This window comes from Danio rerio, chromosome 4, assembly GCF_049306965.1.
Source record: "Danio rerio strain Tuebingen ecotype United States chromosome 4, GRCz12tu, whole genome shotgun sequence".
NCBI classification, from domain to species: Eukaryota; Metazoa; Chordata; class Actinopteri; order Cypriniformes; family Danionidae; genus Danio; species Danio rerio.
Window position 1 is genome coordinate 51,187,501 of NC_133179.1, and position 26,645 is coordinate 51,214,145.

At 46.2% G+C, this 26,645-nt stretch overlaps 1 protein-coding gene, 75 non-coding genes and 2 pseudogenes across 76 annotated transcripts in view; all 78 read left to right on the plus strand.

Moving 5' to 3' along the window:
- LOC137490826 (tripartite motif-containing protein 14-like) overlaps positions 1 to 26,645 on the plus strand; it is a 262,825-nt gene that overhangs the window by 25,146 nt on the left and 211,034 nt on the right. The window lies entirely within an intron of this gene.
- LOC141382302 (5S ribosomal RNA) lies at positions 13,045 to 13,163 on the plus strand. Its single transcript, XR_012403230.1, has one exon. It is a non-coding gene; the product is annotated as a 5S ribosomal RNA (ribosomal RNA).
- Positions 13,222 to 13,340, plus strand: LOC141383559 (5S ribosomal RNA). The gene has a single exon (XR_012404581.1). It is a non-coding gene; the product is annotated as a 5S ribosomal RNA (ribosomal RNA).
- On the plus strand, positions 13,399 to 13,517 carry LOC141382303 (5S ribosomal RNA). The gene has a single exon (XR_012403231.1). It is a non-coding gene; the product is annotated as a 5S ribosomal RNA (ribosomal RNA).
- On the plus strand, positions 13,576 to 13,694 carry LOC141382304 (5S ribosomal RNA). The gene has a single exon (XR_012403232.1). It is a non-coding gene; the product is annotated as a 5S ribosomal RNA (ribosomal RNA).
- Positions 13,753 to 13,871, plus strand: LOC137492148 (5S ribosomal RNA). Its single transcript, XR_011012120.1, has one exon. It is a non-coding gene; the product is annotated as a 5S ribosomal RNA (ribosomal RNA).
- Positions 13,930 to 14,048, plus strand: LOC141383446 (5S ribosomal RNA). The gene has a single exon (XR_012404464.1). It is a non-coding gene; the product is annotated as a 5S ribosomal RNA (ribosomal RNA).
- LOC141382306 (5S ribosomal RNA) lies at positions 14,107 to 14,225 on the plus strand. Its single transcript, XR_012403234.1, has one exon. It is a non-coding gene; the product is annotated as a 5S ribosomal RNA (ribosomal RNA).
- Positions 14,284 to 14,402, plus strand: LOC141383731 (5S ribosomal RNA). Its single transcript, XR_012404766.1, has one exon. It is a non-coding gene; the product is annotated as a 5S ribosomal RNA (ribosomal RNA).
- LOC141382307 (5S ribosomal RNA) lies at positions 14,461 to 14,579 on the plus strand. Its single transcript, XR_012403235.1, has one exon. It is a non-coding gene; the product is annotated as a 5S ribosomal RNA (ribosomal RNA).
- LOC141383785 (5S ribosomal RNA) lies at positions 14,638 to 14,756 on the plus strand. Its single transcript, XR_012404823.1, has one exon. It is a non-coding gene; the product is annotated as a 5S ribosomal RNA (ribosomal RNA).
- Positions 14,815 to 14,933, plus strand: LOC141382308 (5S ribosomal RNA). Its single transcript, XR_012403236.1, has one exon. It is a non-coding gene; the product is annotated as a 5S ribosomal RNA (ribosomal RNA).
- Positions 14,992 to 15,110, plus strand: LOC141382309 (5S ribosomal RNA). The gene has a single exon (XR_012403237.1). It is a non-coding gene; the product is annotated as a 5S ribosomal RNA (ribosomal RNA).
- Positions 15,169 to 15,287, plus strand: LOC141383786 (5S ribosomal RNA). Its single transcript, XR_012404824.1, has one exon. It is a non-coding gene; the product is annotated as a 5S ribosomal RNA (ribosomal RNA).
- On the plus strand, positions 15,346 to 15,464 carry LOC141383622 (5S ribosomal RNA). The gene has a single exon (XR_012404647.1). It is a non-coding gene; the product is annotated as a 5S ribosomal RNA (ribosomal RNA).
- LOC141382310 (5S ribosomal RNA) lies at positions 15,523 to 15,641 on the plus strand. The gene has a single exon (XR_012403238.1). It is a non-coding gene; the product is annotated as a 5S ribosomal RNA (ribosomal RNA).
- LOC141382311 (5S ribosomal RNA) lies at positions 15,700 to 15,818 on the plus strand. The gene has a single exon (XR_012403239.1). It is a non-coding gene; the product is annotated as a 5S ribosomal RNA (ribosomal RNA).
- Positions 15,877 to 15,995, plus strand: LOC137492833 (5S ribosomal RNA). The gene has a single exon (XR_011012806.2). It is a non-coding gene; the product is annotated as a 5S ribosomal RNA (ribosomal RNA).
- Positions 16,054 to 16,172, plus strand: LOC141383787 (5S ribosomal RNA). The gene has a single exon (XR_012404825.1). It is a non-coding gene; the product is annotated as a 5S ribosomal RNA (ribosomal RNA).
- Positions 16,231 to 16,349, plus strand: LOC141383536 (5S ribosomal RNA). Its single transcript, XR_012404557.1, has one exon. It is a non-coding gene; the product is annotated as a 5S ribosomal RNA (ribosomal RNA).
- On the plus strand, positions 16,408 to 16,526 carry LOC141383686 (5S ribosomal RNA). The gene has a single exon (XR_012404718.1). It is a non-coding gene; the product is annotated as a 5S ribosomal RNA (ribosomal RNA).
- Positions 16,585 to 16,703, plus strand: LOC141382312 (5S ribosomal RNA). The gene has a single exon (XR_012403240.1). It is a non-coding gene; the product is annotated as a 5S ribosomal RNA (ribosomal RNA).
- LOC141383796 (5S ribosomal RNA) lies at positions 16,762 to 16,880 on the plus strand. Its single transcript, XR_012404837.1, has one exon. It is a non-coding gene; the product is annotated as a 5S ribosomal RNA (ribosomal RNA).
- LOC141383519 (5S ribosomal RNA) lies at positions 16,939 to 17,057 on the plus strand. The gene has a single exon (XR_012404540.1). It is a non-coding gene; the product is annotated as a 5S ribosomal RNA (ribosomal RNA).
- LOC141382313 (5S ribosomal RNA) lies at positions 17,116 to 17,234 on the plus strand. The gene has a single exon (XR_012403241.1). It is a non-coding gene; the product is annotated as a 5S ribosomal RNA (ribosomal RNA).
- On the plus strand, positions 17,293 to 17,411 carry LOC141382314 (5S ribosomal RNA). Its single transcript, XR_012403242.1, has one exon. It is a non-coding gene; the product is annotated as a 5S ribosomal RNA (ribosomal RNA).
- Positions 17,470 to 17,588, plus strand: LOC141383788 (5S ribosomal RNA). The gene has a single exon (XR_012404826.1). It is a non-coding gene; the product is annotated as a 5S ribosomal RNA (ribosomal RNA).
- On the plus strand, positions 17,647 to 17,772 carry LOC137493310 (5S ribosomal RNA; annotated as a pseudogene).
- LOC141382316 (5S ribosomal RNA) lies at positions 17,831 to 17,949 on the plus strand. The gene has a single exon (XR_012403244.1). It is a non-coding gene; the product is annotated as a 5S ribosomal RNA (ribosomal RNA).
- Positions 18,008 to 18,126, plus strand: LOC141382317 (5S ribosomal RNA). The gene has a single exon (XR_012403245.1). It is a non-coding gene; the product is annotated as a 5S ribosomal RNA (ribosomal RNA).
- On the plus strand, positions 18,185 to 18,303 carry LOC141382318 (5S ribosomal RNA). Its single transcript, XR_012403246.1, has one exon. It is a non-coding gene; the product is annotated as a 5S ribosomal RNA (ribosomal RNA).
- Positions 18,362 to 18,480, plus strand: LOC141382319 (5S ribosomal RNA). Its single transcript, XR_012403247.1, has one exon. It is a non-coding gene; the product is annotated as a 5S ribosomal RNA (ribosomal RNA).
- On the plus strand, positions 18,539 to 18,657 carry LOC141382320 (5S ribosomal RNA). Its single transcript, XR_012403248.1, has one exon. It is a non-coding gene; the product is annotated as a 5S ribosomal RNA (ribosomal RNA).
- LOC141382321 (5S ribosomal RNA) lies at positions 18,716 to 18,834 on the plus strand. Its single transcript, XR_012403249.1, has one exon. It is a non-coding gene; the product is annotated as a 5S ribosomal RNA (ribosomal RNA).
- Positions 18,893 to 19,011, plus strand: LOC141383065 (5S ribosomal RNA). The gene has a single exon (XR_012404031.1). It is a non-coding gene; the product is annotated as a 5S ribosomal RNA (ribosomal RNA).
- LOC141382322 (5S ribosomal RNA) lies at positions 19,070 to 19,188 on the plus strand. Its single transcript, XR_012403250.1, has one exon. It is a non-coding gene; the product is annotated as a 5S ribosomal RNA (ribosomal RNA).
- LOC141382323 (5S ribosomal RNA) lies at positions 19,247 to 19,365 on the plus strand. Its single transcript, XR_012403251.1, has one exon. It is a non-coding gene; the product is annotated as a 5S ribosomal RNA (ribosomal RNA).
- On the plus strand, positions 19,424 to 19,542 carry LOC137492174 (5S ribosomal RNA). Its single transcript, XR_011012146.2, has one exon. It is a non-coding gene; the product is annotated as a 5S ribosomal RNA (ribosomal RNA).
- Positions 19,601 to 19,719, plus strand: LOC141382324 (5S ribosomal RNA). The gene has a single exon (XR_012403252.1). It is a non-coding gene; the product is annotated as a 5S ribosomal RNA (ribosomal RNA).
- On the plus strand, positions 19,778 to 19,896 carry LOC141383584 (5S ribosomal RNA). The gene has a single exon (XR_012404609.1). It is a non-coding gene; the product is annotated as a 5S ribosomal RNA (ribosomal RNA).
- Positions 19,955 to 20,073, plus strand: LOC141383309 (5S ribosomal RNA). The gene has a single exon (XR_012404322.1). It is a non-coding gene; the product is annotated as a 5S ribosomal RNA (ribosomal RNA).
- On the plus strand, positions 20,132 to 20,250 carry LOC141382325 (5S ribosomal RNA). The gene has a single exon (XR_012403253.1). It is a non-coding gene; the product is annotated as a 5S ribosomal RNA (ribosomal RNA).
- On the plus strand, positions 20,310 to 20,428 carry LOC141382327 (5S ribosomal RNA). Its single transcript, XR_012403255.1, has one exon. It is a non-coding gene; the product is annotated as a 5S ribosomal RNA (ribosomal RNA).
- On the plus strand, positions 20,487 to 20,605 carry LOC141383789 (5S ribosomal RNA). Its single transcript, XR_012404827.1, has one exon. It is a non-coding gene; the product is annotated as a 5S ribosomal RNA (ribosomal RNA).
- Positions 20,664 to 20,789, plus strand: LOC137492178 (5S ribosomal RNA; annotated as a pseudogene).
- On the plus strand, positions 20,848 to 20,966 carry LOC141382328 (5S ribosomal RNA). Its single transcript, XR_012403256.1, has one exon. It is a non-coding gene; the product is annotated as a 5S ribosomal RNA (ribosomal RNA).
- LOC141382329 (5S ribosomal RNA) lies at positions 21,025 to 21,143 on the plus strand. Its single transcript, XR_012403257.1, has one exon. It is a non-coding gene; the product is annotated as a 5S ribosomal RNA (ribosomal RNA).
- On the plus strand, positions 21,202 to 21,320 carry LOC137493636 (5S ribosomal RNA). The gene has a single exon (XR_011013611.2). It is a non-coding gene; the product is annotated as a 5S ribosomal RNA (ribosomal RNA).
- Positions 21,379 to 21,497, plus strand: LOC137492180 (5S ribosomal RNA). The gene has a single exon (XR_011012152.1). It is a non-coding gene; the product is annotated as a 5S ribosomal RNA (ribosomal RNA).
- LOC137492181 (5S ribosomal RNA) lies at positions 21,556 to 21,674 on the plus strand. Its single transcript, XR_011012153.1, has one exon. It is a non-coding gene; the product is annotated as a 5S ribosomal RNA (ribosomal RNA).
- LOC137492183 (5S ribosomal RNA) lies at positions 21,733 to 21,851 on the plus strand. The gene has a single exon (XR_011012155.1). It is a non-coding gene; the product is annotated as a 5S ribosomal RNA (ribosomal RNA).
- On the plus strand, positions 21,910 to 22,028 carry LOC137493966 (5S ribosomal RNA). The gene has a single exon (XR_011013941.2). It is a non-coding gene; the product is annotated as a 5S ribosomal RNA (ribosomal RNA).
- LOC137493617 (5S ribosomal RNA) lies at positions 22,087 to 22,205 on the plus strand. Its single transcript, XR_011013592.2, has one exon. It is a non-coding gene; the product is annotated as a 5S ribosomal RNA (ribosomal RNA).
- Positions 22,264 to 22,382, plus strand: LOC137493890 (5S ribosomal RNA). Its single transcript, XR_011013865.2, has one exon. It is a non-coding gene; the product is annotated as a 5S ribosomal RNA (ribosomal RNA).
- LOC137492184 (5S ribosomal RNA) lies at positions 22,441 to 22,559 on the plus strand. The gene has a single exon (XR_011012156.1). It is a non-coding gene; the product is annotated as a 5S ribosomal RNA (ribosomal RNA).
- LOC137492185 (5S ribosomal RNA) lies at positions 22,618 to 22,736 on the plus strand. Its single transcript, XR_011012157.1, has one exon. It is a non-coding gene; the product is annotated as a 5S ribosomal RNA (ribosomal RNA).
- Positions 22,795 to 22,913, plus strand: LOC137492186 (5S ribosomal RNA). The gene has a single exon (XR_011012158.1). It is a non-coding gene; the product is annotated as a 5S ribosomal RNA (ribosomal RNA).
- LOC137492187 (5S ribosomal RNA) lies at positions 22,972 to 23,090 on the plus strand. The gene has a single exon (XR_011012159.1). It is a non-coding gene; the product is annotated as a 5S ribosomal RNA (ribosomal RNA).
- On the plus strand, positions 23,149 to 23,267 carry LOC137492188 (5S ribosomal RNA). The gene has a single exon (XR_011012160.1). It is a non-coding gene; the product is annotated as a 5S ribosomal RNA (ribosomal RNA).
- On the plus strand, positions 23,326 to 23,444 carry LOC137492189 (5S ribosomal RNA). The gene has a single exon (XR_011012161.1). It is a non-coding gene; the product is annotated as a 5S ribosomal RNA (ribosomal RNA).
- On the plus strand, positions 23,503 to 23,621 carry LOC137492190 (5S ribosomal RNA). Its single transcript, XR_011012162.1, has one exon. It is a non-coding gene; the product is annotated as a 5S ribosomal RNA (ribosomal RNA).
- Positions 23,680 to 23,798, plus strand: LOC137492191 (5S ribosomal RNA). Its single transcript, XR_011012163.1, has one exon. It is a non-coding gene; the product is annotated as a 5S ribosomal RNA (ribosomal RNA).
- Positions 23,857 to 23,975, plus strand: LOC137493993 (5S ribosomal RNA). The gene has a single exon (XR_011013968.2). It is a non-coding gene; the product is annotated as a 5S ribosomal RNA (ribosomal RNA).
- LOC137492192 (5S ribosomal RNA) lies at positions 24,034 to 24,152 on the plus strand. Its single transcript, XR_011012164.1, has one exon. It is a non-coding gene; the product is annotated as a 5S ribosomal RNA (ribosomal RNA).
- LOC137493731 (5S ribosomal RNA) lies at positions 24,211 to 24,329 on the plus strand. Its single transcript, XR_011013706.2, has one exon. It is a non-coding gene; the product is annotated as a 5S ribosomal RNA (ribosomal RNA).
- LOC137493729 (5S ribosomal RNA) lies at positions 24,388 to 24,506 on the plus strand. The gene has a single exon (XR_011013704.2). It is a non-coding gene; the product is annotated as a 5S ribosomal RNA (ribosomal RNA).
- LOC137492194 (5S ribosomal RNA) lies at positions 24,565 to 24,683 on the plus strand. Its single transcript, XR_011012166.2, has one exon. It is a non-coding gene; the product is annotated as a 5S ribosomal RNA (ribosomal RNA).
- Positions 24,742 to 24,860, plus strand: LOC137492195 (5S ribosomal RNA). Its single transcript, XR_011012167.1, has one exon. It is a non-coding gene; the product is annotated as a 5S ribosomal RNA (ribosomal RNA).
- On the plus strand, positions 24,919 to 25,037 carry LOC137492196 (5S ribosomal RNA). The gene has a single exon (XR_011012168.1). It is a non-coding gene; the product is annotated as a 5S ribosomal RNA (ribosomal RNA).
- LOC137492197 (5S ribosomal RNA) lies at positions 25,096 to 25,214 on the plus strand. The gene has a single exon (XR_011012169.1). It is a non-coding gene; the product is annotated as a 5S ribosomal RNA (ribosomal RNA).
- LOC137493994 (5S ribosomal RNA) lies at positions 25,273 to 25,391 on the plus strand. The gene has a single exon (XR_011013969.2). It is a non-coding gene; the product is annotated as a 5S ribosomal RNA (ribosomal RNA).
- Positions 25,450 to 25,568, plus strand: LOC137492198 (5S ribosomal RNA). Its single transcript, XR_011012170.1, has one exon. It is a non-coding gene; the product is annotated as a 5S ribosomal RNA (ribosomal RNA).
- LOC137493732 (5S ribosomal RNA) lies at positions 25,627 to 25,745 on the plus strand. Its single transcript, XR_011013707.2, has one exon. It is a non-coding gene; the product is annotated as a 5S ribosomal RNA (ribosomal RNA).
- On the plus strand, positions 25,804 to 25,922 carry LOC137493730 (5S ribosomal RNA). The gene has a single exon (XR_011013705.2). It is a non-coding gene; the product is annotated as a 5S ribosomal RNA (ribosomal RNA).
- LOC137492200 (5S ribosomal RNA) lies at positions 25,981 to 26,099 on the plus strand. The gene has a single exon (XR_011012172.1). It is a non-coding gene; the product is annotated as a 5S ribosomal RNA (ribosomal RNA).
- Positions 26,158 to 26,276, plus strand: LOC137492201 (5S ribosomal RNA). Its single transcript, XR_011012173.1, has one exon. It is a non-coding gene; the product is annotated as a 5S ribosomal RNA (ribosomal RNA).
- Positions 26,335 to 26,453, plus strand: LOC137492202 (5S ribosomal RNA). The gene has a single exon (XR_011012174.1). It is a non-coding gene; the product is annotated as a 5S ribosomal RNA (ribosomal RNA).
- Positions 26,512 to 26,630, plus strand: LOC137492203 (5S ribosomal RNA). The gene has a single exon (XR_011012175.1). It is a non-coding gene; the product is annotated as a 5S ribosomal RNA (ribosomal RNA).

Below are 26,645 nucleotides of genomic sequence, written 5' to 3' on the forward strand. Positions count from 1 at the left end.
GGCAATAAATATAAAATTTTTCTTGAGCATTTTTTTGAAGGGGACACAAATAATACAGCTGAATTGTACTAATAAAGATATGTTCCCACAGTTAAAAATGGTTTCATCATAATTATTAGTATAGCATGGAGACGACGTCATTATGATTATTGTCAAAGTTTTCTCAGGTTCAACGACAGCAAATTTTTCTTCAAAACTATTTATTGCACTGTTTGTTGTGTTGTTTACAGTCAACAGTCTGACTCCTGAAGCAGAATAAATGCAGGAAAATACATTTCCCATACTCATAATAACTAACTTTAAAACATTAAAATAGCCGATCATATTGTAAATCAGTGAGTCTGTGAAATCTGCTAAACAGCCACAACTCAGAAAACATTAAAAAAATTGCTCACCCCCAAAAGAATTGTCATCATCCCCTCAATAAAGCTCAACACCCTTACCTGACACTGTACATCTGACTGACCCTGCTCTGTCGGCTCCTCAATCATCTCTTTCTCCTCCGCCTGTGATTGATAATGTGACATTAGTATTTTCATAAGCACTCATTCTGAAAGCCAGTATGCTTAATATGTCAACTTTTTGTACTTGGCGTTTAGCTGCACTGAAAATGATCTTATGTCTATGTTCTCTGTCAATTTATCCAATACATGACACTGCCAGGCAAGTTTATTTATACTGTAGCACATTTTATACACCATGGCAATTCATAGTGCTGTACATACAGAATGCAAAACTATCATAAAAATAATCACAACAATAAAAACAAAGAATTAAAAAAAGGTTAACATTTTAATTTCAAATTGATTGAGTCACTTAAAACAGAATAGAAACTCAATATACAAAAATACAGTGGGGTTACTGTGCACAGTGCTCATTTAGCAAATACACAACTAAACAACATGCTAATTGTGGTCTGTTATGATTTATGTTTTCTTTCTGTTTTTCTTTTCACCCTCCTCTCCGTTTGCTCAACCCTAGGTTTCTTATTGGTTTATTATTCTGTCCATCATCATTATGACGCTCTCAGGTTCCACCAATCCCAGGACGAGCCGCAAGTATTTAAAGCCCTGTCAGTCCAGTGTGTGGTGTGCGCCCTGCCTCGGCGTACCCTTTGTGCTCCATGCAATTTGTTTGTGCAAATGCTTTGTCTATTTTGTGATCTCTCAGTTACTGTGATAATTCGAGTTGCTTGTTGAACTTTGTTGGCTTTAAGTAACATATGATGATGGTTGTGTGATTCTAAACTAAGATTTAACGGACTTATCCAGTTTGTTTTGTTTTAGTTTAGATTGATGTTTTGTTAGATTAGTTTGAGTGTTTTGCCACCCGTGTATTTTTGAGTTTTGTAGTTTGATTAGTTTAGTTCGGGTGTCGTACACACTGAAGATCTCGGTTTTTATTTGTGTTTCTTTTTGACGCCTAGTTTAGACATTAGATTTAAGGATTTTTTGTTTTGTTAATTTCTTTGATTTGGCTTACACTCGTTCTTGTTTCAAGAGTTCACACTTAGCTGATGATTGATTATAAAAGCTCGTTTGGCATGCTGTCCCGGGAGAGAGCCCTGAGCTCATGAGATCCTCGAGCCCAGGGCTCCCTCCCGTTGCAAGGCGGGAGGGGAGTTTGAGCTCAGGTAGATCTCGAGAACTCCCCTGCTGTAGCAAGTGAATGCACTTGAAATTAATTACTAACTAGAAGCGTGTCTATGTTGACAATTTGGATTGTTCAATTGACTTAATTGCATGTTTTTAGGCGGTGGGAGGAAACCGGGGAACCCGGGGGAAACCCACGTGAGCACGGGGAGAAGTGCAAACTCCACACAGAAATGTCTGCTAGTTTTGGTAAAGCCAGGAACCAGAGAGATTCTTGCTGTGAGGCGACAGTGCTAGGCACTGGGCCACCGTGTCACCCGTCTAAGAAGGAGGAGTAGGAGAGGAAGGGGGTGACTCTTCAAAACGAAGATAGCAATGGAATAAACCCCAGGGTATTTATAGTAGTTAAGGAGTCATCTGATTGGATCGTAGTGAATTAGATAATGCGGGTCAGCTGCTAGCAATCATAAGCACGTGATCCTCTCGAAATTTGTTTATACATAAACTTCACTTCAAGAGTTCACACTTAGCTGATGATTAATTATAAAAGCTTGTTTGGCATGCTGTCCCGGGAGAGAGCCCTGAGCTCATGAGATCCTCGAGCCCAGGGCTCCCTCCCGTTGCAAGTCGGGAGGGAAGTTTGAGCTCAGGTAGATCTCGAGAACTCCCCAAAATGCCTTTGTATAGCTCAGGACAGCAGCCGCGTATTGAAGAGCCCCCCAAAAAGCAGGTGTAACAAAGCCATATCCGGCTGCTGGATATAGCGTTGATAGCTTAGGAAGAGAAGCTCCTACGTGAGCAGAGCAAAGTAGACTGCTAGAGCCTAGGCGGGGTGTCAAGGCTCAAGGCGGTGATTGACTCGAAGCTCGGAGCGACCCCTGCGGGGGTCTGAGCTGCTGTAGGCATTTCTCCTGCTGAAGTCTAGGAAAGGGAGGGGGCGGTGGAGACTGCAGCAGGAGGTGGCCGGGGCGGGACTCTTGCGAGAGTCGAAGCTCGTTTTAGTCACTCCTGCAGGAGTTAGAGCTGAGGATTGATGGCCTATGAGAAAGGAAGAAAAGAGAGGGCGGAGGAACTCGACGCCAAAGGAAGAAAAGGAGAGAGGGAATAACCTGCGTGCGTGAGCATGCACGTGCGTCTATTCCTGTTTCGGCATATGCATGCACACGCATCGGAACAGGTATACATCGGATGTATGCGCATAACATGCGCGTACATACCATTTCTAATGGCCTGGGGGGGCGGCGCAAATGGTGACTCTTGCGAGAGTCGAAGCTCAGCGCGACCCCTGCGGGGGTCAGAGCTATGGGGGGGTGGGGGGGCAGTAAGAGTCGGGAAGAGGGAGGGGGTATTGCAGGCTCTTACTGGAGGTGGTAGTGAAAGGGGGGGCGGGGATGGTCTAGGGATGACTCGCGAGAGTCGAAGCTCAGATTGGACCCCTGCATGGGTCAGAGCATGGTGAGGGAAGGAGCATAGTAGGTTTGAAAGGAAAGTTAAGAGCATACATGCAACCTGCACAACATGTAATGCCCATAGGTTCACATACTCATTTGCTTGCACGTGCATATGCATACTTAAACGTACGCCCACACCTATATACATATCTACGTGCAAATAAGCATGTATACGTGTGCAACCGCACACTGTATCTGCGCGAGCAATCACACACATTCCCATGCGCACCTATACACAAGCACACACACACGCGCACTCCAGCCTACTTAGGGTCGAGCTCGTACCCCTAGTTGGAGTTTGGAATTTAGCTGGTTAGGGCTAGCTGGGCTGTCTTGAGGTGGGATCGGCTGAGGCGAATGTAAGCTTTGAAGGCATCGGAGGACCAGCGGCCTAGGGTCTGGATTTGGTGCAAGGATAGACCTTGTGAGTTGCTGTGGTGGCTGCGCCAATTCTAAATGAATGGCTGGAGTACAATTCGGGGAAAACGCCCGAAATGCAAAGGACTTCTTTCAGATGTTTTTGAAAGCAAAAACAGGTTACTGGACGGTTAGCGTCATCAGTAAAAAGTGGGGCATGTGGGTCGGACTCCTTTGATCTCCTTGAATGGAGAAAGCTAGGAGAGTTTGGAATGGCTGTGTGGGGGAAAAATGTTAAATATGTAAATAAAATGCCCTTTGCCTGTCTGATCTGTTTTGCTTTGCTTAATGAAAAGGGCGAGTGTTTCAGCATTCAGCAATGTTAGATCAGATATAGTGGGGTGTATTGCGGGGTTGAAATTGGATGTGATAGCCATTTCTGAACACCTCAGGAAGCCAAAAAAGCCAGGGTAAACATGGCGTCTAGTGTACGGGCTGTGTGAAGTGAGAGGTATCCTTGCGTAGTGTGCGTATGCACACTTGCTAAAATATTGAGCGTAATGGGTAGTCTAGTGTCGGGAAGGGGGGGGGGGGGGGGTGTTTTCTGGATACCTTTAATGAAGAGGAAAGTTTGAGCGTTAGAAATGGCTTCTGAGATGGCCCCGTAAATCAATTTGTGAAAAAATTGGACCCCACTATGGTAGCTTTTTATGGAGCTCGCCTGGATATTTTTAGCTGTATGGAGGTGGGAAATAAATGAGGTGATGGTAAGCAATGAAAAATCTGGGAACTGTATTTGATACAGGGTATGGAAATATTTATAAGATGCTGTGAGATACAACTCAAGGGTCCTTGGTGCGACAGCGTGAAGGATCAGAGATATGGAAGTTTTATGGCAATATAATTTATGAATAGAGTGGAACAGGTGTTGGATGCTGGTCTGCTTCCGGTACCAAGAGCCGACATTTCTGGAAAAGAAAGCGAGAGAGAGAATCAGCAATTTGATTTTTGCAAACTGGAACATGTCTAGCAGTCATAATGAATTGCTTTTTGGCTACCGTCCAAACGAGGCGTCTTAGTAAGGGCATAATTGAAAGTGTGTGCGAGCGTTCTTTATTAATGCAATAAACGGTGGCTTCGTTGTCGCAATGAACGAGAATGCTAGAGGTGGACCATTCATCTTCCCATAAAAGCGCTGCTGCGACTATGGGGTAGAGTTCGAAAGCGCAGATGATTGCTGATTTCTGGGTAGACTGAGCATCTGCGGGGGCCACGTTGAAGCAAACCAGTGACCTTGGTAAAAGCCGCCGAACCCGACTGAGGGGGCAGCGTCAGTGAATAAATTAATATCCAGCGGGGAAGAAATTAGGTCGCTATAGAAAAAGGAACAGCCGTTCCATTGCTTAAGGAAGGAGATCCATAAGCTGAGTTCATTGTGACTGGGTTTAGAAAGATATATGGTATCTTCTAAACCAGGGACCGAGGAGGAGAGCTGAAGGAGGGGAGTAATAAATGGGCGGCCTTGGGGAATTATGCGCATCGTGAAATTGAAATGCCCGAGAATAGATAGCAGTTCGCGTTTGGTGGATGATTGTTTCTCGAGGAAAATTTGAGATAAAGAGATTATACGGTCGATCTTTTCTTTGTGAAGGGATGCTTGAAATTTATTCGAATCTAAGTTGATGCCCAGAAATTCTGTGGAAGTGCTGGGACCGGCTGTTTTCTCCTCTGCGAGGGGGATGCCTAGATTTTCGAAAACCTTTTGGGTGATTGATAGGTGTTTAGCTGGAGGTTAAGAAGGTGGGGAAATGAGGAGAAAATCATCGAGGGGATGGATGATATGCGGAATTTCGTAGTTATTAGATAAAATCCAGCATAATGCTTCTGAGAGCATATCGAAAATTTTAGGACTACTTTTGCAGCCGAAAGTTAATCGGACTGCAAAGTAAAATTGTGAGCGCCAATGAATGCCAAAAAGGTGCCAGAAGTCTGGTGAATTGGCATGATTTTTTAAAGGTGGATGAAATGTTGATTTTTGCAAGCCAATATTGCGACCGGCTAAACTGATGAGCGAAATTGCTTGGTCTATATCATGATAATTCAACGAGTATTCGTCTGATGGAATGGTGCTGATAATGCTAGGAATATAGAATTGTGAAGAGCGGAGACCAATAATCAAGGGTTTTTGCTAGAGAATTCTCAAGTCGCAATGTCAATAGGACTAATACAAGAACGCTGAACAGTGGGGCAAGAATGGTACTATCATGAATTTATTATCAATTCTTTTCTTTTTTTTTCTTTTTTTTTTTTTGCAGGTTCGATAGTCGCAGATTGTAGATTGGAGCAGAATAAGGTTAAGGAAGGGAGAGCTGAAACGCCCGGGTTAGATCCTTGGGTTAGACCTGAAATCAGAAGTTAGTATCAGGGTGACAACGCAATTCAAAGCAATTTGAGAAATATGGCATCGAGGATGTGAGCTATGTGAGTGGAAATGCATCCTTTATGTAGAGTGTGATTGTATTTGAAGAGCATATAAAATGTAATGGGTTGGATGAGGGTAAGGTTCTGCAGCCAAATGTCATGGTCTTTTTATTAATGAATGGTCTGATAGCTTCAAGCTTACGTGCAAGGATGGTAGAGGTGAGCATTCATCTCCCCTCAGAATGGCAAATGGATGGAGAGCTGAGGATAAGGGGTATGGTTTGTCTGGTGGTCCTGGAAGTGTTTATTGAAGATCCGTTGTCAGAAATGTCCTCCTATTCATAGCAGCCAATCGGGAAGTTTGTTTTGTTGCCGTTTCACATCCAACTGACTTGCCATTATAAGCTTACATAAGACACTAGTGTATGAATAAATGAGTCACTGGTCTAGTGTAATTGGACCTCAGTGCTCTGTGTATAATTTATTCATTTATTTTTATTTTTTTATTATTATTTTTTTCTCAATTGCTAAAATCAAACTCTGAACTCTATAAGACTTCAAGGGCGATGTCACCACTTAGTAAAACTGTGAATGGAATGTTAGTAATTGGCTTTACTTTAATCCACGAACAACATTTGTTGGTATCTTAACTTCATTCACAAGCGTGTCTGGCCCAAATTCGTTCATAAGACTTGCAACAGAGTCAAGAGAGAGGGCGGGACCTTCTCCAGAGAGCTTATTGGATGGTGACGCTTTTCCTTACAGCTATTGGCTTAAAGGAGAGCCAGTCAAGCGTGCCAAAGGTGAAAAAGCCCGGCGGCCATTTTGTTGATCAAGTTCACCATTGTTTATGACTTGAGCTGTTGCTCTGCTGAACATTCCAGCAAACAAGCTGTTAAATGTTATGGATCAGTGGACAGGCAAGAGGCAAGTATTTTTAATTAAAATCATTGTTTACGCTAGTCTTGTTATTCAAAAGATTTATAAATGTTTTAGTCTAAATGTTTGGTAAAGTTATATTGCAAAGCTTCCCTTCATGTGCATAGCATGTGCACCGCTAGGAAAAAGGTAATGGTTCAGTTTCATTGCAATGGCTTTGGAGTTTTGGCTGTCATTTGCTGGAGAATATGGTTGAAGACACAGCAGATGCGTTGAAGTGGAAGGTTTGATGTTTTGTTGAAGTTATTGATGCAATTGTTGGAGTTGTTTTGAAGTAGTAATAGTAGTAGTTGTTGTTGTTGTTGCTGCAGTTGTTGCTGCTGCTGTAGATTGTAGCTTGTAAATTATAGCTAGTAGCTTGTAGATTATAGCTGGTAATTTGTAGATGGTAGCTGGTAGATTGTAGCTGGTAGCTGATAGCTGGTAGATGGTAGATGGTAGCTGGTTTGGTTGTCCATGCTGGTTCAGAGTAGGTTCTTCAACGGAGCTAGCTACGGTGAAGCTGCCTCTTCGAAACGAAGATAGCAATGGAATAAACCCCAGGGTATTTATAGTAGTTTAGGAGTCATCTGATTGGATCGTAGTGAATTGGATAATGCGGGTCAGCTGCTAGCAATCATAAGCACGTGATCCTCTCGAAATTTGTTTATACATAAACTTCACAAAGTGAAAGAAATGTGTAAATGAGAAGATGTGATTTTACTACAAGAGACAAACTGGAGGGAAGAATGCATGAAGGAAATAAGAAAAAGGTGGAGTGGGGAAATGTTATACAATAATGGGGATGGGAGGCTAGGGAGAGGAGTTGCAATTTTATTAAAAGAAAACAGTGGGGTTTTATGTAAAACAATCTATAATGACAAAGAGGGAAAGTGTATGATATGTGAAATGGAGTATGAAAAGAAAAAAAGTAATTATGGTGAATGTTCACGCCCCAACAGAGGAGAACAAAAAGAAAGAGTATTTTAATGTACTTAGAGATTATTTAAAGAAACACGAAAGAGTTATTATCATGGGTGATTTTAACACTGTTTTTAGTAAATTAGAAATGGCTGAGGGAATGGTTTTTAAAACGGATAAGGGGAGAAAAGAACTGAAAATATTGATGGAGGAAATGAATTGAATTGATGTGTGGAGAGAAAGGAATGAACAGACAAAAGAGTACTCAAGAAGACAGATAGTGGGGAATTTTTGTTGTCAAACAAGAATTGATTTTATTTTATGCACAAGAAATGTTGAAGGGTTTATAAACAAGATTAAATATGAAGAAACAAGTCTGAGTGACCATAAGCCACTTTTTATGAAGCTTGACTGGAGTAATGTGAAAAGAGGGCCAGGGGTATGGGTTTTATACACAGCGGTTTTAAAGAATGAAGACTATGTTTTAAGTGTAAAGGAAATTATTCAAAAGGAAAAAGGGAATGAAATTTATAATGAGGACAAAAGAATGTGGTGGGAGAACGTGAAGTATTTAGTTAAAAAGTTTACGATAAAATATTGTAGACAATTACAAAATTGTAAAAAATATAAGGAAAAGGAGCTGAAAGAAAAACTAGAAAACGAATTGAAAAATGAGAATAGAAAAAATATACAAAAGATAAAAGAACTGCAAGGAAGATTAAATGAAATGGAGGAGGAGAAATTTGAAGGTGCAAGATTAAGAAGCAAAGCAAAATTTACAGTGGAGGGGGAAAAGTGCACTAAATTTTCTTTGATCTAGAGAAGAGAAGAGGGAAGTCAGAAATGATTAGAGAAATAAGGAGCAAAAATGGGAACATAGTAGAACAACATGAGGAGATTTTGGAAGAAATAAGATCATATTATGAGAAATTGTTTTGCACAGAGGGAATAAAAGAAAAAGAAAAAGAAAAAGGGGAATTATTAAATCTAATAAAATCAAGAGTAGAAGAAGGGGAAAAAAGAGAATGTGACGAGGAGATCAGAGAAGAAGAAATAAAAAGAGCAATTAGTGGATTGAACAAAAAGAAAAGTCCAGGAATAGATGGGTTGGGAAGTAAATTTTATATTGTTTTTAAAGATATTTTATCTAGTATTTTAAAGGAAGTATATGATGAGATTTTTGAGAATGGTGAGATAAATAAAAGAATGGGGATGGGCTTAATGAAGGTGATATGCAAAGGAAAGGGGGATAAAGTAGCTTTAAAAAACTATAGACCTATAACAATGCTTAAAGAGCCCATATTATGGGTTTTTGAAAATTCCCCTCCATGTAGTGTGTAACACAGCTCTAAGTGAAGTGAAGTATCCAGCTAAGGCTTAAATCTGTAAGAATACAGTGTTTAAAACTGTTGATTCATCTATAAAAGAGTCGAATCATAGTGCTTCAAACGAGTCGCCTTGATACCGACTCATTAGGTGTTTCGCCATGACGTACGAACGAAACAAAGTTTTTCACGTGCACGCGCAAACCCGGGAGATTTCAAACCTGAGGCCCCGCCCTCTGACGCAGTAACCCAGACACACACACACACTCACCCACAAACACACGCACACCCACAAACACACGCACACAAACATGCCGGTCGATTGAAGTCACACTGCAGATGGATTTATTGAGTCTCTACCCAAAGATGAAACATCAGCATTATAACCAAGCAGTTGGAAACTTCTGGAAGCTACATGCTACAAAGAATACTTCATCTGAGTTTGTTAAAGGAAGGATCAGTAAAGAGTAACTGATGGACGTCAGGATGGGTTTCTTCCTACATTTCTCAAGTGTAAGTACGTGCGGTTAAAGTTGTTGCCTCGTTTACTCTAGCTTGCAAATGTATTTAGTTGTGATTTGTTACTTGTAACCGCGTGTACTGTATCAGGTTAACTGGATATATTATCTTATCGCGTGCAAAGTCACGTTAAAAACGCGACGCGTGCTGTTTGTTTATGGAGCTCCGTGCTAGAGTTCTGCTCCCGCGATTTATTCGGAAATGTATTCCCGCGCCGCAGAAATCTGGCGCGGGGAGAGAGAGAGAGAGAGAGAGAGAGAGAGAGAGAGAGAGAGAGAGAGCGAACGAACGAACGAGCTTTGTGTACTTTGTGCTGTGTGTGTGTTTTTATACTGACAGCTTGGCTGTCTGGACTGTATACTGGGTGATATTTGGTTGTGTTCTCCGCTCTAGCGGGACCGGGCGCGGCGGGCAGAAAACGGAGCGGGTTCTCAGGCTAAAACCTGGCGGGTGCGGGCTGAAGCGGGAGCGTTGTCATCCGGAGGTGTGTGTGTGTTTTTGTGTGTGTGTGGTATGGCGAGTACACGACTGTCTCCTTCGTTCGGTTATCCGTGGCACTATCCACTCGCCATAGTGTGGCAGCTAAAGTCCACGCCTACACTATCGAGCGTGTATGAACTGTGATTACTTTTTAAATTGCTGATTAGCTATTGGCCATTTCCCTCTCTGACTGAAGGCAGTCGACCAATCGCGACAGACTGTCATCGGTCCAATCAGCGCAGATTAGCTCCGCGCTAAGGAGGGGTTTGGGAACAAATGAATCACTGGACGATTCATACGGGAGTCGCTGGGATAATTAGATAAAAATAAATGCAGATTATAAGACCATGAAAGTGTTTTTTGACCTTGCATGCATATTAGACTGTTGTTGGAGACCCTTACAAGCAAGATATGACCTTATTTCATGTATAATATGGGCTCTTTAATACTGATTTGAAGATTTTAGCCAAAGTTTTGGCTAATAGACTAAAAGAAGTGATGCCAAGCATAATAAAAACAAACCAAGCATATAGTATAAAAGGACGAGACATTGCGGATACAACTATGAGTATTAAAGACACAATTAGATATATAAATGATAAGCAGAAAGATGGTTTTTCAATTAGTCTGGACTTCGAGAAAGCTTTTGATAGGGTGGAGCATGACTTTTTATTTGGAGTGCTAAAGAGTTTTGGTTTTGGGGAAAATTTTATAAAGTGGGTTCAGATTTTATATAGAGGAGCGGTAACAAGGATAAAATGCAATGGGTTTTTAACAGACTGTTTTAAGATAACAAGGTCAATCAGACAGGGTTGTCCATTATCTGCACTTTTATATGCTTTAGTTGCAGAACCACTGGGATTAGCTGTGAAGCACGAGGACAGAATAAAAGGAATAGAGGTAGAGGGGGGAGTGAATAAAATATTTCAATATGCTGATGATACCACATTAATACTATAAGATCTGGCAAGTGTAAAGCAAGCAATGGAAACAGTACAGCATTTTTGCAAGGGGTCAGGGGCTAAAATAAATGAAGATAAAACAATATATTTGAAATTTGGAGAAACTGAGGCTTTATCTGGACATTTTACTTTTAAGGAAATGGATGAAATTAAAATTTTAGGCATTGTAATTGGGAGGGATGAAAAGAAAGCAGAAGTAACCATGTGGGAGGAAATGTTAGGAGGGATTGAACGGAGGCTGAGGTTTTGGAAATTAATGTCTTTAACTTTAAAGGGGAAGGTTTTAATTTGGAATGTTTTAATGGTTTCTAAATTATGGAATATTTTATATGGGTCATCAATGCCACTGTGGATGGAAAAAAGGCTGAAACAATGTTTTTTAGATTTTTTATGGGAAGGGAAACCTCCAAGAATAGCATATGCAACGTTAATTGGAGAAGTGGGCAAAGGGGGTCTAGGTTTAATAGACGTGGAGCAAAGAAAAAACAGTTTAAGAGTAAAAATGGTAAGGAAATATTTGGATGAAGACAATAAGGCAGCATGGAAAAGAACAATGGAATATATTTTAAGTAAAAGTGGCAATTTTAATATGGGAGATAATATTTTATGCATGAGGATGAAAAAATTCATGACAGAGGGTCTACCAGATTTTTATAAAGAATTGATTGGAGCATGGGGGAAATTTTTAACTTGTGTACATTTTAACATACAAGGACGCGAGAACATTTTAAATCAGCCTTTATTCTTAAACAGTGGCATTCTTAATCAAGAGAAAGTGGTGTTTTTTAGGAAATGGTGGGAGGTGGGAATAACAAGAGTAAGGGATGTTTTATATGAATTTAAGGAAGGATTTTTACCGGTACAGTATGTTATTGACGTAATGGATGAAGCGAAGGAGGATTTTAACAGACAAGACTTAATAAAGGAATACGACATAATCAAAAATGCCATACCTGCAGAATGGTTAACAAGAATAGAAAATATGGAAGAAAATAAACAAAGTAAAGATATGATTGTAAGATTTGGAGAGAAATGGTGGAACTTGAAAGATAGTACTGTGAAAATGATTTATGGGTTTTTTAGAGATGGGGTTTTTAAGAAACCGCATGCAAATGAGTACTGGATACGGATGTTTAAAGATGTAAATGAAGACAACATATGGGCTAATATAAAGGGCAAATTTGTACAGTCAAAAGTGGAGAATTTGGAATATTTGATCAGAAATAAAGCAGTTTTTACAGATATAATTTTAAACAAAATAGGGATGGAGGAAAGTGTCACATGTAAAGTATGTCAAGATGCAGATGAAGGATTCTTACACCTGTTTTTATATTGTAATGAGTTGAAAGATTTTAATGAGAAATGCAAAAGCATTATTTTAACTTTGAAAGGAGAAAGAGATGACGATCTTGAGTGGGAAAAGGTGTTGATGTTGGGAGTGAACAAAGAATGCAATAATGAAAAGCTCATAAATTTACTTGTGATGTTAATGTAAAGTGCAATATGGGAGAGAAGAGTTGCTGCAAAAAAGGAAAAAGCTGTATTAGATGTGTGGAATGTATTTAAGAGGAAGGTGGAGAAATATGTTGAATGTCTGTTTTATTATTTTAAGTTGGAGGACATGCAGGAGGCTTTTTATGATGTTTTTACTCAAGAAGTTTCAAAGATTTTAAATGACACAGGAATGAAAATGCCTTTTTAAAAATGTGATTATACCCTTTAAGGAGTTCTACTTGCAACATTTTATATATAAAATGTGTTATTGTGAAGATATGATGTAATATGGACTTTTTTAATGTTAAAAAAAAAAAAAAAAAAAATGGAAATGCCCGATCTCATCTGAACTCGGAAGTAAAGCAGGGTCGGGCCTGGTTAGTACTTGGATGGGAGACCGCCTGGGAATACCAGGTGCTAAAAAAAAAAAAAAAAAAAAAAAAAAAAGGAAATGCCCGATCTCATCTGAACTCGGAAGTAAAGCAGGGTCGGGCCTGGTTAGTACTTGGATGGGAGACCGCCTGGGAATACCAGGTGCTGTAAGCTTTTCGAAGTGCTTCATCTGGCAGCTGATTTAAATAGCCAACGCTTGACAGCCTCTTTCGCTTACGGCCATACCACCCTGGAAATGCCCGATCTCATCTGAACTCGGAAGTAAAGCAGGGTCGGGCCTGGTTAGTACTTGGATGGGAGACCGCCTGGGAATACCAGGTGCTGTAAGCTTTTCGAAGTGCTTCATCTGGCAGCTGATTTAAATAGCCAACGCTTGACAGCCTCTTTCGCTTACGGCCATACCACCCTGGAAATGCCCGATCTCATCTGAACTCGGAAGTAAAGCAGGGTCGGGTCTGGTTAGTACTTGGATGGGAGACCGCCTGGGAATACCAGGTGCTGTAAGCTTTTCGAAGTGCTTCATCTGGCAGCTGATTTAAATAGCCAACGCTTGACAGCCTCTTTCGCTTACGGCCATACCACCCTGGAAATGCCCGATCTCATCTGAACTCGGAAGTAAAGCAGGGTCGGGCCTGGTTAGTACTTGGATGGGAGACCGCCTGGGAATACCAGGTGCTGTAAGCTTTTCGAAGTGCTTCATCTGGCAGCTGATTTAAATAGCCAACGCTTGACAGCCTCTTTCGCTTACGGCCATACCACCCTGGAAATGCCCGATCTCATCTGAACTCGGAAGTAAAGCAGGGTCGGGCCTGGTTAGTACTTGGATGGGAGACCGCCTGGGAATACCAGGTGCTGTAAGCTTTTCGAAGTGCTTCATCTGGCAGCTGATTTAAATAGCCAACGCTTGACAGCCTCTTTCGCTTACGGCCATACCACCCTGGAAATGCCCGATCTCATCTGAACTCGGAAGTAAAGCAGGGTCGGGCCTGGTTAGTACTTGGATGGGAGACCGCCTGGGAATACCAGGTGCTGTAAGCTTTTCGAAGTGCTTCATCTGGCAGCTGATTTAAATAGCCAACGCTTGACAGCCTCTTTCGCTTACGGCCATACCACCCTGGAAATGCCTGATCTCATCTGAACTCGGAAGTAAAGCAGGGTCGGGCCTGGTTAGTACTTGGATGGGAGACCGCCTGGGAATACCAGGTGCTGTAAGCTTTTCGAAGTGCTTCATCTGGCAGCTGATTTAAATAGCCAACGCTTGACAGCCTCTTTCGCTTACGGCCATACCACCCTGGAAATGCCCGATCTCATCTGAACTCGGAAGTAAAGCAGGGTCGGGCCTGGTTAGTACTTGGATGGGAGACCGCCTGGGAATACCAGGTGCTGTAAGCTTTTCGAAGTGCTTCATCTGGCAGCTGATTTAAATAGCCAACGCTTGACAGCCTCTTTCGCTTACGGCCATACCACCCTGGAAATGCCCGATCTCATCTGAACTCCGAAGTAAAGCAGGGTCGGGCCTGGTTAGTACTTGGATGGGAGACCGCCTGGGAATACCAGGTGCTGTAAGCTTTTCGAAGTGCTTCATCTGGCAGCTGATTTAAATAGCCAACGCTTGACAGCCTCTTTCGCTTACGGCCATACCACCCTGGAAATGCCCGATCTCATCTGAACTCGGAAGTAAAGCAGGGTCGGGCCTGGTTAGTACTTGGATGGGAGACCGCCTGGGAATACCAGGTGCTGTAAGCTTTTCGAAGTGCTTCATCTGGCAGCTGATTTAAATAGCCAACGCTTGACAGCCTCTTTCGCTTACGGCCATACCACCCTGGAAATGCCCGATCTCATCTGAACTCGGAAGTAAAGCAGGGTCGGGCCTGGTTAGGACTTGGATGGGAGACCGCCTGGGAATACCAGGTGCTGTAAGCTTTTCGAAGTGCTTCATCTGGCAGCTGATTTAAATAGCCAACGCTTGACAGCCTCTTTTGCTTACGGCCATACCACCCTGGAAATGCCCGATCTCATCTGAACTCGGAAGTAAAGCAGGGTCGGGCCTGGTTAGTACTTGGATGGGAGACCGCCTGGGAATACCAGGTGCTGTAAGCTTTTCGAAGTGCTTCATCTGGCAGCTGATTTAAATAGCCAACGCTTGACAGCCTCTTTCGCTTACGGCCATACCACCCTGGAAATGCCCGATCTCATCTGAACTCGGAAGTAAAGCAGGGTCGGGCCTGGTTAGTACTTGGATGGGAGACCGCCTGGGAATACCAGGTGCTGTAAGCTTTTCGAAGTGCTTCATCTGGCAGCTGATTTAAATAGCCAACGCTTGACAGCCTCTTTCGCTTACGGCCATACCACCCTGGAAATGCCCGATCTCATCTGAACTCGGAAGTAAAGCAGGGTCGGGCCTGGTTAGGACTTGGATGGGAGACCGCCTGGGAATACCAGGTGCTGTAAGCTTTTCGAAGTGCTTCATCTGGCAGCTGATTTAAATAGCCAACGCTTGACAGCCTCTTTTGCTTACGGCCATACCACCCTGGAAATGCCCGATCTCATCTGAACTCGGAAGTAAAGCAGGGTCGGGCCTAGTTAGTACTTGGATGGGAGACCGCCTGGGAATACCAGGTGCTGTAAGCTTTTCGAAGTGCTTCATCTGGCAGCTGATTTAAATAGCCAACGCTTGACAGCCTCTTTCGCTTACGGCCATACCACCCTGGAAATGCCCGATCTCATCTGAACTCGGAAGTAAAGCAGGGTCGGGCCTGGTTAGTACTTGGATGGGAGACCGCCTGGGAATACCAGGTGCTGTAAGCTTTTCGAAGTGCTTCATCTGGCAGCTGATTTAAATAGCCAACGCTTGACAGCCTCTTTCGCTTACGGCCATACCACCCTGGAAATGCCCGATCTCATCTGAACTCGGAAGTAAAGCAGGGTCGGGCCTGGTTAGTACTTGGATGGGAGACCGCCTGGGAATACCAGGTGCTGTAAGCTTTTCGAAGTGCTTCATCTGGCAGCTGATTTAAATAGCCAACGCTTGACAGCCTCTTTCGCTTACGGCCATACCACCCTGGAAATGCCCGATCTCATCTGAACTCGGAAGTAAAGCAGGGTCGGGCCTGGTTAGTACTTGGATGGGAGACCGCCTGGGAATACCAGGTGCTGTAAGCTTTTCGAAGTGCTTCATCTGGCAGCTGATTTAAATAACCAACGCTTGACAGCCTCTTTCGCTTACGGCCATACCACCCTGGAAATGCCCGATCTCATCTGAACTCGGAAGTAAAGCAGGGTCGGGCCTGGTTAGGACTTGGATGGGAGACCGCCTGGGAATACCAGGTGCTGTAAGCTTTTCGAAGTGCTTCATCTGGCAGCTGATTTAAATAGCCAACGCTTGACAGCCTCTTTCGCTTACGGCCATACCACCCTGGAAATGCCCGATCTCATCTGAACTCGGAAGTAAAGCAGGGTCGGGCCTGGTTAGTACTTGGATGGTAGACCGCCTGGGAATACCAGGTGCTGTAAGCTTTTCGAAGTGCTTCATCTGGCAGCTGATTTAAATAGCCAACGCTTGACAGCCTCTTTCGCTTACGGCCATACCACCCTGGAAATGCCCGATCTCATCTGAACTCGGAAGTAAAGCAGGGTCGGGCATGGTTAGTACTTGGATGGGAGACCGCCTGGGAATACCAGGTGCTGTAAGCTTTTCGAAGTGCTTCATCTGGCAGCTGATTTAAATAGCCAACGCTTGACAGCCTCTTTCGCTTACGGCCATACCACCCTGGAAATGCCCGATCTCATCTGAACTCGGAAGTAAAGCAGGGTCGGGCCTGGTTAGTACTTGGATGGGAGACCGCCTGGGAATACCAGGTGCTGTAAGCTTTTCGAAGTGCTTCATCTGGCAGCTGATTTAAATAGCCAACGCTTGACAGCCTCTTTCGCTTACAGCCATACCACCCTGGAAATGCCCGATCTCATCTGAACTCGGAAGTAAAGCAGGGTCGGGCCTGGTTAGGACTTGGATGGGAGACCGCCTGGGAATACCAGGTGCTGTAAGCTTTTCGAAGTGCTTCATCTGGCAGCTGATTTAAATAGCCAACGCTTGACAGCCTCTTTCGCTTACGGCCATACCACCCTGGAAATGCCCGATTTCATCTGAACTCGGAAGTAAAGCAGGGTCGGGCCTGGTTAGTACTTGGATGGGAGACCGCCTGGGAATACCAGGTGCTGTAAGCTTTTCGAAGTGCTTCATCTGGCAGCTGATTTAAATAGCCAACGCTTGACAGCCTCTTTCGCTTACGGCCATACCACCCTGGAAATGCCCGATCTCATCTGAACTCGGAAGTAAAGCAGGGTCGGGCCTGGTTAGTACTTGGATGGGAGACCGCCTGGGAATACCAGGTGCTGTAAGCTTTTCGAAGTGCTTCATCTGGCAGCTGATTTAAATAGCCAACGCTTGTAAGCCTCTTTGGCTTACGGCCATACCACCCTGGAAATGCCCGATCTCATCTGAACTCGGAAGTAAAGCAGGGTCGGGCCTGGTTAGTACTTGGATGGGAGACCGCCTGGGAATACCAGGTGCTGTAAGCTTTTCGAAGTGCTTCATCTGGCAGCTGATTTAAATAGCCAACGCTTGACAGCCTCTTTCGCTTACGGCCATACCACCCTGGAAATGCCCGATCTCATCTGAACTCGGAAGTAAAGCAGGGTCGGGCCTGGTTAGGACTTGGATGGGAGACCGCCTGGGAATACCAGGTGCTGTAAGCTTTTCGAAGTGCTTCATCTGGCAGCTGATTTAAATAGCCAACGCTTGACAGCCTCTTTCGCTTACGGCCATACCACCCTGGAAATGCCCGATCTCATCTGAACTCGCAAGTAAAGCAGGGTCGGGCCTGGTTAGTACTTGGAACTTGGATGGGAGACCGCCTGGGAATACCAGGTGCTGTAAGCTTTTCGAAGTGCTTCATCTGGCAGCTGATTTAAATAGCCAACGCTTGACAGCCTCTTTCGCTTACGGCCATACCACCCTGGAAATGCCCGATCTCATCTGAACTCGGAAGTAAAGCAGGGTCGGGCCTGGTTAGTACTTGGATGGGAGACCGCCTGGGAATACCAGGTGCTGTAAGCTTTTCGAAGTGCTTCATCTGGCAGCTGATTTAAATAGCCAACGCTTGACAGCCTCTTTCGCTTACGGCCATACCACCCTGGAAATGCCCGATCTCATCTGAACTCGGAAGTAAAGCAGGGTCGGGCCTGGTTAGTACTTGGATGGGAGACCGCCTGGGAATACCAGGTGCTGTAAGCTTTTCGAAGTGCTTCATCTGGCAGCTGATTTAAATAGCCAACGCTTGACAGCCTCTTTCGCTTACGGCCATACCACCCTGGAAATGCCCGATCTCATCTGAACTCGGAAGTAAAGCAGGGTCGGGCCTGGTTAGTACTTGGATGGGAGACCGCCTGGGAATACCAGGTGCTGTAAGCTTTTCGAAGTGCTTCATCTGGCAGCTGATTTAAATAGCCAACGCTTGACAGCCTCTTTCGCTTACGGCCATACCACCCTGGAAATGCCCGATCTCATCTGAACTCGGAAGTAAAGCAGGGTCGGGCCTGGTTAGTACTTGGATGGGAGACCGCCTGGGAATACCAGGTGCTGTAAGCTTTTCGAAGTGCTTCATCTGGCAGCTGATTTAAATAGCCAACGCTTGACAGCCTCTTTCGCTTACGGCCATACCACCCTGGAAATGCCCGATCTCATCTGAACTCGGAAGTAAAGCAGGGTCGGGCCTGGTTAGTACTTGGATGGGAGACCGCCTGGGAATACCAGGTGCTGTAAGCTTTTCGAAGTGCTTCATCTGGCAGCTGATTTAAATAGCCAACGCTTGACAGCCTCTTTCGCTTACGGCCATACCACCCTGGAAATGCCCGATCTCATCTGAACTCGGAAGTAAAGCAGGGTCGGGCCTGGTTAGTACTTGGATGGGAGACCGCCTGGGAATACCAGGTGCTGTAAGCTTTTCGAAGTGCTTCATCTGGCAGCTGATTKAAATAGCCAACGCTTGACAGCCTCTTTCGCTTACGGCCATACCACCCTGGAAATGCCCGATCTCATCTGAACTCGGAAGTAAAGCAGGGYCGGGCCTGGTTAGTACTTGGATGGGAGACCGCCTGGGAATACCAGGTGCTGTAAGCTTTTCGAAGTGCTTCATCTGGCAGCTGATTTAAATAGCCAACGCTTGACAGCCTCTTTCGCTTACGGCCATACCACCCTGGAAATGCCCGATCTCATCTGAACTCGGAAGTAAAGCAGGGTCGGGCCTGGTTAGTACTTGGATGGGAGACCGCCTGGGAATACCAGGTGCTGTAAGCTTTTCGAAGTGCTTCATCTGGCAGCTGATTTAAATAGCCAACGCTTGACAGCCTCTTTCGCTTACGGCCATACCACCCTGGAAATGCCCGATCTCATCTGAACTCGGAAGTAAAGCAGGGTCGGGCCTGGTTAGTACTTGGATGGGAGACCGCCTGGGAATACCAGGTGCTGTAAGCTTTTCGAAGTGCTTCATCTGGCAGCTGATTTAAATAGCCAACGCTTGACAGCCTCTTTCGCTTACGGCCATACCACCCTGGAAATGCCCGATCTCATCTGAACTCGGAAGTAAAGCAGGGTCGGGCMTGGTTAGTACTTGGATGGGAGACCGCCTGGGAATACCAGGTGCTGTAAGCTTTTCGAAGTGCTTCATCTGGCAGCTGATTTAAATAGCCAACGCTTGACAGCCTCTTTCGCTTACGGCCATACCACCCTGGAAATGCCCGATCTCATCTGAACTCGGAAGTAAAGCAGGGTCGGGCCTGGTTAGTACTTGGATGGGAGACCGCCTGGGAATACCAGGTGCTGTAAGCTTTTCGAAGTGCTTCATCTGGCAGCTGATTTAAATAGCCAACGCTTGACAGCCTCTTTCGCTTACRGCCATACCACCCTGGAAATGCCCGATCTCATCTGAACTCGGAAGTAAAGCAGGGTCGGGCCTGGTTAGKACTTGGATGGGAGACCGCCTGGGAATACCAGGTGCTGTAAGCTTTTCGAAGTGCTTCATCTGGCAGCTGATTTAAATAGCCAACGCTTGACAGCCTCTTTCGCTTACGGCCATACCACCCTGGAAATGCCCGATYTCATCTGAACTCGGAAGTAAAGCAGGGTCGGGCCTGGTTAGTACTTGGATGGGAGACCGCCTGGGAATACCAGGTGCTGTAAGCTTTTCGAAGTGCTTCATCTGGCAGCTGATTTAAATAGCCAACGCTTGACAGCCTCTTTCGCTTACGGCCATACCACCCTGGAAATGCCCGATCTCATCTGAACTCGGAAGTAAAGCAGGGTCGGGCCTGGTTAGTACTTGGATGGGAGACCGCCTGGGAATACCAGGTGCTGTAAGCTTTTCGAAGTGCTTCATCTGGCAGCTGATTTAAATAGCCAACGCTTGAYAAGCCTCTTTSGCTTACGGCCATACCACCCTGGAAATGCCCGATCTCATCTGAACTCGGAAGTAAAGCAGGGTCGGGCCTGGTTAGTACTTGGATGGGAGACCGCCTGGGAATACCAGGTGCTGTAAGCTTTTCGAAGTGCTTCATCTGGCAGCTGATTTAAATAGCCAACGCTTGACAGCCTCTTTCGCTTACGGCCATACCACCCTGGAAATGCCCGATCTCATCTGAACTCGGAAGTAAAGCAGGGTCGGGCCTGGTTAGGACTTGGATGGGAGACCGCCTGGGAATACCAGGTGCTGTAAGCTTTTCGAAGTGCTTCATCTGGCAGCTGATTTAAATAGCCAACGCTTGACAGCCTCTTTCGCTTACGGCCATACCACCCTGGAAATGCCCGATCTCATCTGAACTCGSAAGTAAAGCAGGGTCGGGCCTGGTTAGTACTTGGAACTTGGATGGGAGACCGCCTGGGAATACCAGGTGCTGTAAGCTTTTCGAAGTGCTTCATCTGGCAGCTGATTTAAATAGCCAACGCTTGACAGCCTCTTTCGCTTACGGCCATACCACCCTGGAAATGCCCGATCTCATCTGAACTCGGAAGTAAAGCAGGGTCGGGCCTGGTTAGTACTTGGATGGGAGACCGCCTGGGAATACCAGGTGCTGTAAGCTTTTCGAAGTGCTTCATCTGGCAGCTGATTTAAATAGCCAACGCTTGACAGCCTCTTTCGCTTACGGCCATACCACCCTGGAAATGCCCGATCTCATCTGAACTCGGAAGTAAAGCAGGGTCGGGCCTGGTTAGTACTTGGATGGGAGACCGCCTGGGAATACCAGGTGCTGTAAGCTTTTCGAAGTGCTTCATCTGGCAGCTGATTTAAATAGCCAACGCTTGACAGCCTCTTTCGCTTACGGCCATACCACCCTGGAAATGCCCGATCTCATCTGAACTCGGAAGTAAAGCAGGGTCGGGCCTGGTTAGTACTTGGATGGGAGACCGCCTGGGAATACCAGGTGCTGTAAGCTTTTCGAAGTGCTTCATCTGGCAGCTGATTTAAATAGCCAACGCTTGACAGCCTCTTTCGCTTACGGCCATACCACCCTGGAAATGCCCGATCTCATCTGAACTCGGAAGTAAAGCAGGGTCGGGCCTGGTTAGTACTTGGATGGGAGACCGCCTGGGAATACCAGGTGCTGTAAGCTTTTCGAAGTGCTTCATCTGGCAGCTGATTTAAATAGCCAACGCTTGACAGCCTCTTTCGCTTACGGCCATACCACCCTGGAAATGCCCGATCTCATCTGAACTCGGAAGTAAAGCAGGGTCGGGCCTGGTTAGTACTTGGATGGGAGACCGCCTGGGAATACCAGGTGCTGTAAGCTTTTCGAAGTGCTTCATCTGGCAGCTGATTKAAATAGCCAACGCTTGACAGCCTCTTTCGCTTACGGCCATACCACCCTGGAAATGCCCGATCTCATCTGAACTCGGAAGTAAAGCAGGGTCGGGCCTGGTTAGTACTTGGATGGGAGACCGCCTGGGAATACCAGGTGCTGTAAGCTTTTCGAAGTGCTTCATCTGGCAGCTGATTTAAATAGCCAACGCTTGACAGCCTCTTTCGCTTACGGCCATACCACCCTGGAAATGCCCGATCTCATCTGAACTCGGAAGTAAAGCAGGGTCGGGCCTGGTTAGTACTTGGATGGGAGACCGCCTGGGAATACCAGGTGCTGTAAGCTTTTCGAAGTGCTTCATCTGGCAGCTGATTKAAATAGCCAACGCTTGACAGCCTCTTTCGCTTACGGCCATACCACCCTGGAAATGCCCGATCTCATCTGAACTCGGAAGTAAAGCAGGGTCGGGCCTGGTTAGTACTTGGATGGGAGACCGCCTGGGAATACCAGGTGCTGTAAGCTTTTCGAAGTGCTTCATCTGGCAGCTGATTTAAATAGCCAACGCTTGACAGCCTCTTTCGCTTACGGCCATACCACCCTGGAAATGCCCGATCTCATCTGAACTCGGAAGTAAAGCAGGGTCGGGCCTGGTTAGTACTTGGATGGGAGACCGCCTGGGAATACCAGGTGCTGTAAGCTTTTCGAAGTGCTTCATCTGGCAGCTGATTTAAATAGCCAACGCTTGACAGCCTCTTTCGCTTACGGCCATACCACCCTGGAAATGCCCGATCTCATCTGAACTCGGAAGTAAAGCAGGGTCGGGCCTGGTTAGTACTTGGATGGGAGACCGCCTGGGAATACCAGGTGCTGTAAGCTTTTCGAAGTGCTTCATCTGGCAGCTGATTTAAATAGCCAACGCTTGACAGCCTCTTTCGCTTACGGCCATACCACCCTGGAAATGCCCGATCTCATCTGAACTCGGAAGTAAAGCAGGGTCGGGCCTGGTTAGTACTTGGATGGGAGACCGCCTGGGAATACCAGGTGCTGTAAGCTTTTCGAAGTGCTTCATCTGGCAGCTGATTTAAATAGCCAACGCTTGACAGCCTCTTTCGCTTACGGCCATACCACCCTGGAAATGCCCGATCTCATCTGAACTCGGAAGTAAAGCAGGGTCGGGCCTGGTTAGTACTTGGATGGGAGACCGCCTGGGAATACCAGGTGCTGTAAGCTTTTCGAAGTGCTTCATCTGGCAGCTGATTTAAATAGCCAACGCTTGACAGCCTCTTTCGCTTACGGCCATACCACCCTGGAAATGCCCGATCTCATCTGAACTCGGAAGTAAAGCAGGGTCGGGCCTGGTTAGTACTTGGATGGGAGACCGCCTGGGAATACCAGGTGCTGTAAGCTTTTCGAAGTGCTTCATCTGGCAGCTGATTTAAATAGCCAACGCTTGACAGCCTCTTTCGCTTACGGCCATACCACCCTGGAAATGCCCGATCTCATCTGAACTCGGAAGTAAAGCAGGGTCGGGCCTGGTTAGTACTTGGATGGGAGACCGCCTGGGAATACCAGGTGCTGTAAGCTTTTCGAAGTGCTTCATCTGGCAGCTGATTTAAATAGCCAACGCTTGACAGCCTCTTTCGCTTACGGCCATACCACCCTGGAAATGCCCGATCTCATCTGAACTCGGAAGTAAAGCAGGGTCGGGCCTGGTTAGTACTTGGATGGGAGACCGCCTGGGAATACCAGGTGCTGTAAGCTTTTCGAAGTGCTTCATCTGGCAGCTGATTTAAATAGCCAACGCTTGACAGCCTCTTTCGCTTACGGCCATACCACCCTGGAAATGCCCGATCTCATCTGAACTCGGAAGTAAAGCAGGGTCGGGCCTGGTTAGTACTTGGATGGGAGACCGCCTGGGAATACCAGGTGCTGTAAGCTTTTCGAAGTGCTTCATCTGGCAGCTGATTTAAATAGCCAACGCTTGACAGCCTCTTTCGCTTACGGCCATACCACCCTGGAAATGCCCGATCTCATCTGAACTCGGAAGTAAAGCAGGGTCGGGCCTGGTTAGTACTTGGATGGGAGACCGCCTGGGAATACCAGGTGCTGTAAGCTTTTCGAAGTGCTTCATCTGGCAGCTGATTTAAATAGCCAACGCTTGACAGCCTCTTTCGCTTACGGCCATACCACCCTGGAAATGCCCGATCTCATCTGAACTCGGAAGTAAAGCAGGGTCGGGCCTGGTTAGTACTTGGATGGGAGACCGCCTGGGAATACCAGGTGCTGTAAGCTTTTCGAAGTGCTTCATCTGGCAGCTGATTTAAATAGCCAACGCTTGACAGCCTCTTTCGCTTACGGCCATACCACCCTGGAAATGCCCGATCTCATCTGAACTCGGAAGTAAAGCAGGGTCGGGCCTGGTTAGTACTTGGATGGGAGACCGCCTGGGAATACCAGGTGCTGTAAGCTTTTCGAAGTGCTTCATCTGGCAGCTGATTTAAATAGCCAACGCTTGACAGCCTCTTTCGCTTACGGCCATACCACCCTGGAAATGCCCGATCTCATCTGAACTCGGAAGTAAAGCAGGGTCGGGCCTGGTTAGTACTTGGATGGGAGACCGCCTGGGAATACCAGGTGCTGTAAGCTTTTCGAAGTGCTTCATCTGGCAGCTGATTTAAATAGCCAACGCTTGACAGCCTCTTTCGCTTACGGCCATACCACCCTGGAAATGCCCGATCTCATCTGAACTCGGAAGTAAAGCAGGGTCGGGCCTGGTTAGTACTTGGATGGGAGACCGCCTGGGAATACCAGGTGCTGTAAGCTTTTCGAAGTGCTTCATCTGGCAGCTGATTTAAATAGCCAACGCTTGACAGCCTCTTTCGCTTACGGCCATACCACCCTGGAAATGCCCGATCTCATCTGAACTCGGAAGTAAAGCAGGGTCGGGCCTGGTTAGTACTTGGATGGGAGACCGCCTGGGAATRCCAGGTGCTGTAAGCTTTTCGAAGTGCTTCATCTGGCAGCTGATTTAAATAGCCAACGCTTGACAGCCTCTTTCGCTTACGGCCATACCACCCTGGAAATGCCCGATCTCATCTGAACTCGGAAGTAAAGCAGGGTCGGGCCTGGTTAGTACTTGGATGGGAGACCGCCTGGGAATACCAGGTGCTGTAAGCTTTTCGAAGTGCTTCATCTGGCAGCTGATTTAAATAGCCAACGCTTGACAGCCTCTTTCGCTTACGGCCATACCACCCTGGAAATGCCCGATCTCATCTGAACTCGGAAGTAAAGCAGGGTCGGGCCTGGTTAGTACTTGGATGGGAGACCGCCTGGGAATACCAGGTGCTGTAAGCTTTTCGAAGTGCTTCATCTGGCAGCTGATTTAAATAGCCAACGCTTGACAGCCTCTTTCGCTTACGGCCATACCACCCTGGAAATGCCCGATCTCATCTGAACTCGGAAGTAAAGCAGGGTCGGGCCTGGTTAGTACTTGGATGGGAGACCGCCTGGGAATACCAGGTGCTGTAAGCTTTTCGAAGTGCTTCATCTGGCAGCTGATTTAAATAGCCAACGCTTGACAGCCTCTTTCGCTTACGGCCATACCACCCTGGAAATGCCCGATCTCATCTGAACTCGGAAGTAAAGCAGGGTCGGGCCTGGTTAGTACTTGGATGGGAGACCGCCTGGGAATACCAGGTGCTGTAAGCTTTTCGAAGTGCTTCATCTGGCAGCTGATTTAAATAGCCAACGCTTGACAGCCTCTTTCGCTTACGGCCATACCACCCTGGAAATGCCCGATCTCATCTGAACTCGGAAGTAAAGCAGGGTCGGGCCTGGTTAGTACTTGGATGGGAGACCGCCTGGGAATACCAGGTGCTGTAAGCTTTTCGAAGTGCTTCATCTGGCAGCTGATTTAAATAGCCAACGCTTGACAGCCTCTTTCGCTTACGGCCATACCACCCTGGAAATGCCCGATCTCATCTGAACTCGGAAGTAAAGCAGGGTCGGGCCTGGTTAGTACTTGGATGGGAGACCGCCTGGGAATACCAGGTGCTGTAAGCTTTTCGAAGTGCTTCATCTGGCAGCTGATTTAAATAGCCAACGCTTGACAGCCTCTTTCGCTTACGGCCATACCACCCTGGAAATGCCCGATCTCATCTGAACTCGGAAGTAAAGCAGGGTCGGGCCTGGTTAGTACTTGGATGGGAGACCGCCTGGGAATACCAGGTGCTGTAAGCTTTTCGAAGTGCTTCATCTGGCAGCTGATTTAAATAGCCAACGCTTGACAGCCTCTTTCGCTTACGGCCATACCACCCTGGAAATGCCCGATCTCATCTGAACTCGGAAGTAAAGCAGGGTCGGGCCTGGTTAGTACTTGGATGGGAGACCGCCTGGGAATACCAGGTGCTGTAAGCTTTTCGAAGTGCTTCATCTGGCAGCTGATTTAAATAGCCAACGCTTGACAGCCTCTTTCGCTTACGGCCATACCACCCTGGAAATGCCCGATCTCATCTGAACTCGGAAGTAAAGCAGGGTCGGGCCTGGTTAGTACTTGGATGGGAGACCGCCTGGGAATACCAGGTGCTGTAAGCTTTTCGAAGTGCTTCATCTGGCAGCTGATTTAAATAGCCAACGCTTGACAGCCTCTTTCGCTTACGGCCATACCACCCTGGAAATGCCCGATCTCATCTGAACTCGGAAGTAAAGCAGGGTCGGGCCTGGTTAGTACTTGGATGGGAGACCGCCTGGGAATACCAGGTGCTGTAAGCTTTTCGAAGTGCTTCATCTGGCAGCTGATTTAAATAGCCAACGCTTGACAGCCTCTTTCGCTTACGGCCATACCACCCTGGAAATGCCCGATCTCATCTGAACTCGGAAGTAAAGCAGGGTCGGGCCTGGTTAGTACTTGGATGGGAGACCGCCTGGGAATACCAGGTGCTGTAAGCTTTTCGAAGTGCTTCA